The following is a 6,467-nucleotide window of genomic DNA, read 5'->3' on the forward strand; positions in this document are numbered from 1 at the left end:
AAAATACATACTATATATTTAATAATTCCACTCCTAGTTATCTGTAGTGAAATATTATTATAGAACCCAAAAGCTTGCATGAATTTTAACACATAATATTGAGTTAAAGAAGTCAAACAAAAAACAAAACATAGTATATGTTTCAGTTTATATAAAGAAAAAAGCAGACAGTAACAATCTGTGATGTTCCAAGTCAGATAACATTTCTGTATTAGTATCTGCTATTGCATAAGAAATATGCTCCCAAATGTAGTGACTTGAAACAGCACTGATTGTCTCATATTTTCTAAAGTTCACAAGATTCTAGACAAGGTTTAGCTGTGTCTTCTTTGTGGTTTCTCACAGGCTGCAATCAAAGTGCCTCCTGGGGAAGAATCCACTCCCCAAACTCAGTCTCATGGTCACTGGCAGGATTCATTTTATCATTAAGTTGTTAGACTAAGGTCCTCAGTTCCTTTATGGCTATCAACTAAAGGTCATCCCCAATTGTTTGCCATGTGAAATTTCTGCCATGATAACTTCCTTCATCAGTGTGAGCAAGCCATGAAAGAGAGAGGGAGATAAAAAAGAAAGGGGAGAGAGAGTAAAAGAGTGTGTAAGCTAATGAGAAAGAGGGAGACACACAGAGAGAGTCAGCAAGCAATAGAGCACATGGGCTAGCAAGATGGAAATTTGGGTGATGCTATAACTAAGATTCTGAGGGTATTTGGCAAAATTTAGTTCCTTGATTTAGTTCCTTACATGATGGTGCGAGACAGATGTACTTCTCAAAAATCATCTACTGTAAGATTATAATTTGGTTATTTTTCCTTATGTATATTGTTTTTCATTTTACTTTTAAAAAAGTAAAAGTCACTAAGACTGGAGTAGATTTAGAAGGGCAAAAGTGAACACAGCAAATTAGGAGTCCAGTGTGGAATTCCAGGTGAATGACAACATAGACTTAGACTAGAAAGGGTGAGGTTCTATTCAACTCTAGATGTATTTCCAATTTAGAGGTAACAGGACTTGCTATTGAATTGAACTTGAGGACAGAGAGGAAAATAGGGATCAAGGATGGGGTTAAAGGAAATATATTTGCCAAGATAGGGGAGACTGTGGGAGGATGAAGTTTAAGATCACAGGAGAATCAGAGTTTTGATATGTAAAACTTGAGATATTTGTTGGACATCAGCGTGGGAACGCTAAACAGGCAGTGAAGTTAGAGCTGTAAATTTGGACATGTTGAATAGAGATTTGCCGAAGCCAAGAGAGTGGATTAAAGAAAAAAACGGGCTCAAAAACTGAAGAGCTATGATATTTAGAAATTAAGAAGTAGAAATAATTCAGAAAAGTAAATTGAAAAAGAATGGTCAATGAGATAGGGAAAAACAAAGACTGTGTGCTATATAAGCAGCCCGAACTATGAAATGCCTGAAGAAGGAAGGGATGATTATCTTTGTCGTATTGCTGAGACATAACATGAGAATGGAGAATCGAGCATTTGACATATCAACATGGAGCAGGCAGGTCATGAGAGGGGCTGATTGTGTGGGATGCTTGACAGTGAGATTATGGAGGAGGTTTAGTTACTGTAAAGAAAATGTTGAGGCTGAGGTGAGATGATAGAAAAGACTTTCTCAGAGGTCAAGGAACTGAGAGACTGGGGTATTAGATGCTTGTCTACCGCATGTGAAAGGCCCCAAAGATTAACAACAAGAGTAGTGATAAAGAGAGGAAGAGTCAGCTGCTAAAATATTCAGTGAATAAAGGGGTTGGGAGATCCAGAATGCCTAGAGCAAGGGAGTCGTGAGTAATATAGCCTGATAACATGTGTTTCACTTTATGTGTATTGTTGTTTTGTGGCTTTCTGGAAGATTTAGAAACTAAAGAAAGAGAATAAACGATTTGGAAGGAAAGATAAGAAAGAAGAAGGGTATCTAATCTATGTCACTTCCAGCTCTGTCACATTAGGAATATAGAGGAAAAGCAGGATGTCGCCACCAAAGGGAGATGCTAGCCTCTCGGCCACTCCCCAGTTCATGAGCTTTCTATGCCTTATTTCATCATCTCAATGAGCCCATCAATATCCAATTCATATTGTTTAGTGAGGCTGAAATGAAATAATGTACATAGAAGTCTTATTTTGAACACTGAAAATTTAGTAAAACTTTCAATTAAGTATTAAATATCAACACATTTCCTAAACATGATATTTAAATGTATGTTATTTCTAAAAAGTTTTCCAGAGCATAAAATTTGTAATAAGTTGTGACTGTGTGATCTTTTATGTTGTTATCATTACTATGTTTCCTAATTTCTGGTGTTTTTTTTTTTTTTTTTGAGACAGAGTCTGGCTCTGTCACCCAGGCTGGAGTGCGGTGGTGCAACCTCAGCTCCCTGCAACCTCTGCCTCTGCAGCTCAAGTGATCCTCCTCCCTAAGCCTGTCGAGTAGCTGGGACCACAGGCATGCCCAATGACCTCTGACTAATTTTTTTGTTGTTGTTGTTTTTTTTTCTGTAGAGATGGGGTCTTGCCATGTTTCCCAGGCTGGTCTCAAACTCCTAGATTCAAGCGATCCACCTGCCTTGGCCTTCCAAAGTGCTGGCATTATAGGCATAAGGCACCACTGCCAGGCCTGTTTTGAAATTTCATACATATTTATAAAACGTGTGTTCAGGATGAGAGAATATATGAAGAAGTTACATAGCGATGTATATCTGTATAGAATAAAAATGGTCTAAATCAATGTCGTCAGTCCATGGCTTTATAGACACCATCTTCTAGTCTAATCACTCATCTGTTGTTACCCGGTGCTCATATTGTGGGAAAAGTGTAGGGGCACAAAACAGTGAACACTTTCGGGAATGTTAGAATCATTCTCTATTAGAATTATATTATTATACAAAATGTCAGTGAATCAGTCTGGATTTGGTCATGGAAACAAAGCCACCATCAATCATTATGGAAAGAAGGTGTTTCATGTGGGAATTTTAAGTATATAGGACAAACAGGATATGGGAGAGCTGGGAGTTTAAGGTCTGATAAGGGAATATTTGGTGGGATGAAGAAATAGTGACCAAGCACTTCAGCCTAAAGAGACTTCTTAGAAACCTATCAGGCCCATATTTCCTTCTCCCAAAAGGCAAAAATAATACCTAAGTTATCCTCATCAGGAGATTTGGCTACAGAAATGAATAACCCAATTTTTAATCTGTCCAGCTAGTCTCACCACTGCTACCTGAGGAGCTACTTGAGAATCCTGGAGACACAACTGAACACTAATGACAATCTCTTAGATTATAGTTGGGGATATTACCAAGGATGTGATTTACTCAGAAGGATTAACTCTAGCAAAGCAGCTAGAAGAGGAAGGTTACTGGGGTCCAAGTTTGGACTATGCCCTGCTTGGAATGAATATATGGTCAGAAATATTTCTTGTACTGTTAATAGAATGACCTGTTCCACTGGCCAAACCATCAGAGCACAGCAGAAGTCCCAAACTCCCTTGCTCATGTGGTCCTAGACAATGACATTGTTTTAGACTATCTCCTTGCTGTACTGGGTGATGTTGGTGTTGTTGCTAACATTTACTGCTGCACCTGGGTAAATACATCCAGCTAGATTGAATTGGAAACATCTACGATCCTAAAGTTAGCCAAGTTTCTGAAAGGGAGACTTCAAAAAGCCTCCTGGCTGGACTTCCTGGCTTGAATGTAGAATTCCCACTTATTTTCAGCTGGCTTTTGTCTCTAGTCTAGGATACCTTCTGTGTTCCAGCCTACAAATCGTAATGATCCTTCTGTTTGGGCTAATCACTTGGGTACTCTTTCAAATTATTCTAGCCTGTTATTTTTTTGTTTGTTTTGTTTTGTTTTGTTTTGAGACGGAGTTTCACTCTTGTTGCCCAGGGTGGAGTGCAATGGTGGGATCTCGCTCACTGCAACTTCCTCCTCTCAGGTTCAAGTGATTCTCCTGCCTCAGCCTCCCGAGTAGCTTGGATTACAGGCGTGCGCCACCACGCTCCACTGGTTTTGTATTTTTAGCAGAGATGCGGCTTCTCCACGTTGGTCAGGTTGGTCTCAAACTCCCAACCTCAGATGATCCACCTGCTTCGGCCTCCCAGTGTGCTGGGATTACAGGTGTGAGCCACTGCGCCCGGCTCTTCTAGCCTGTTTTAACAAATATCTGCAAGAGACTTGGATCATGCTGACCTAACCTATGAAACTTTAAATTTACTCCAGACAGGAACCAGAATCAACATAACCTAGGAGGCTTTGATTAGAATCTAACAGGTACCTGAGTGCCTTTTGTAAGTAAATGACTCTAGTTGCTCAATTGGCCACTACTGTGCCACCAGGGTCCCTAGAAGAGACCACATAAACCTGAAGCACGTAGCTAATCACTTCCATGCTGTGATGAAATGCAATGCTGTCTGCCAACAAGTTTGAGCCCATCTTTCAAGATGCATCCTGAGTGGCTAACTGGGCCTACATTTAAAGTTGAGCCAAGAGGCCATTTGCTAACAAGGGGTCACACACACGTTCTGAGTTCACCCAAAACACATACCTTATTATTTTGGGGCTTTTCAGCTCCCCTGCCTCTGCCAATCAGGGCTTAGCTGTATTGACCAATTAGAACTCAGCTGGGTTGACCAATCAGAACTAAGTGGGTTTCGAGTTTTAATTCTCAATGGAATGAACAGACCTGACTGGGAACCTGCATGGGAACTTTGGCTATAAAACCTGAGCATTCTTTCTGTTCTCTGGAAGAAATAATGTTTAAGTTGTTAACACTTTATGCATTTTCCTAAAATTGAATCAAACAACTCCTTCTGAAACATAACCCTGATATCAGGGAGGTCGTACAACACCGTGCTAAACAATTTTATTCTTCTAACCAAGGTCCGTGCCCTAATCAACAGTAAGTACTAGAGTGCTTGTCACCCATTCTCCCTCAATATTAAGAAATGAACAATGAAAAAAAGGGGATTTGAAATGCAGAATCAGCCCAGTGTGGTTCAAGTTTGTGTAATAAAATAATGCATTGTTTTACAGTTGCCACGGACTCTTGGTTTCCAGTTATGTTACCTGGGCATGCCCACACACACTCAGCATGCAACCACGGTGGAACCTAAGTGCTTGGACCAGGGAGCAGGGCTGATTTAAGAAGGAGACACCTCACGGCTTAATCTGTGATCTGATCAGATCCAGGCCTGAGGTCACCTCATGGCACAATGCAGTCAGATCACACCTCATTACCCTCTGTCTATAAAACCTGCCGCAACCCCCAGATCTGAGAGACAAATTTGAACATTTTCCCCATCTCCTTGCTAGTCGACTAAAAATAAACCTTTCCCTCTACAAAACCCTTGTGCTTCCTTGTTTGGCTTTCCATTGCAATCAGGCAAATGGCCTCCATTTGTTTAGGTAACGAACATTGCCAAGACTCAAGGAGCTACCCGGCAGCTCTATTTTGAGAGCCCAGCCCCCACCAGACTGTGTTCTGCTCTGGGGCCCAACAGCCCCAGCATCTCCACGTCCCTGGAGCCCTGCTGACATCTCTTCATTTCCATCCAGCGGGCTGCAACTTTGTCCCGTGGGCTGAATCCAGTGGTGCAGTAGGGAACAGGCAGTGCACCACAGCAGGGAGGCTGACCCCTGGACAAAGGGAGCCCAAATGCACACTCCTCAGTTTCTGAAAGCCACTTGCCTGGGGCCACTGCCACTGACAGCAACCCTCTCAACCTTCCACCCAAAGCAGGGTCACCAAGCATCTGCATGTGCCTCCAAAGGTTCTGGAGCTGGTCTGCCCAGACACTGTTCTGTGTCCTGAGGACAGGCTCTCACACCACCCACCAGGCAAACCTGCTGCCCCGGGCCTGGGGATTATGCTGCCTCAACTGCTGCTGCAGGCGTGTGCACACATCAGGAAGTCTGACAACAGGCCCAGGTCGCCTGCTAGTGGGACCCAAGCATGCCATCCAGGGGGCTGCTGACTGCCCGGCCCCACTCACCGTAGCCTGCATCCTTGCACACCATTGGAGGGCCTAAGGACAGGAAAGCAACATGCCTCCCTGGAGAGAGCTTGATTCTATTTTGGCATCTGTTAGAGAAAAGTACTAACTAAGTCAGATGGTTTGGAATGTGGTGTGTGTGTATGTATGTGTGTGTGTGTGTGTGTGTGTACACACATATATATATATATTTAGATGGAGTCTTGCTGTGTTGCCCAGGCTGCAGTGCAGCGGCGCGATCTTGGCTAATTGCAAGCTCCACCTCCCGGATTCACGCCATTTTCCTGCCTCAGGCTCCCGAGTAGCTGGGACTACAGGGGCCCGCCACCACGCCCGGCTAATTTTTTTGTATTTTTAGTAGAGACAGGGTTTCACTGTATTAGCCAGGATGGTCTGGATCTCCTGACCTCGTGATCCGCCTGCCTCGGCCTCCTAAAGTGCTGGGATTACAGGTTCGAGCCACAGCACCCG

General features: G+C 42.9%; 1 protein-coding gene and 1 long non-coding RNA gene across 9 annotated transcripts in view; one reads left to right on the top strand and one right to left on the bottom strand.

Annotated features, from left to right (window-relative positions):
• The window catches only part of LOC110744185, a 131,103-nt gene that overhangs the window by 46,235 nt on the left and 78,401 nt on the right, over positions 1–6,467 (top strand). The window lies entirely within an intron of this gene.
• LOC101016723 (guanylate-binding protein 3) overlaps positions 1–6,467 on the bottom strand; it is a 59,936-nt gene that overhangs the window by 37,084 nt on the left and 16,385 nt on the right. The window lies entirely within an intron of this gene.

This window comes from Papio anubis, chromosome 1 (genome assembly GCF_008728515.1).
Source record: "Papio anubis isolate 15944 chromosome 1, Panubis1.0, whole genome shotgun sequence".
In the NCBI taxonomy this organism is placed as follows: Eukaryota; Metazoa; Chordata; class Mammalia; order Primates; family Cercopithecidae; genus Papio; species Papio anubis.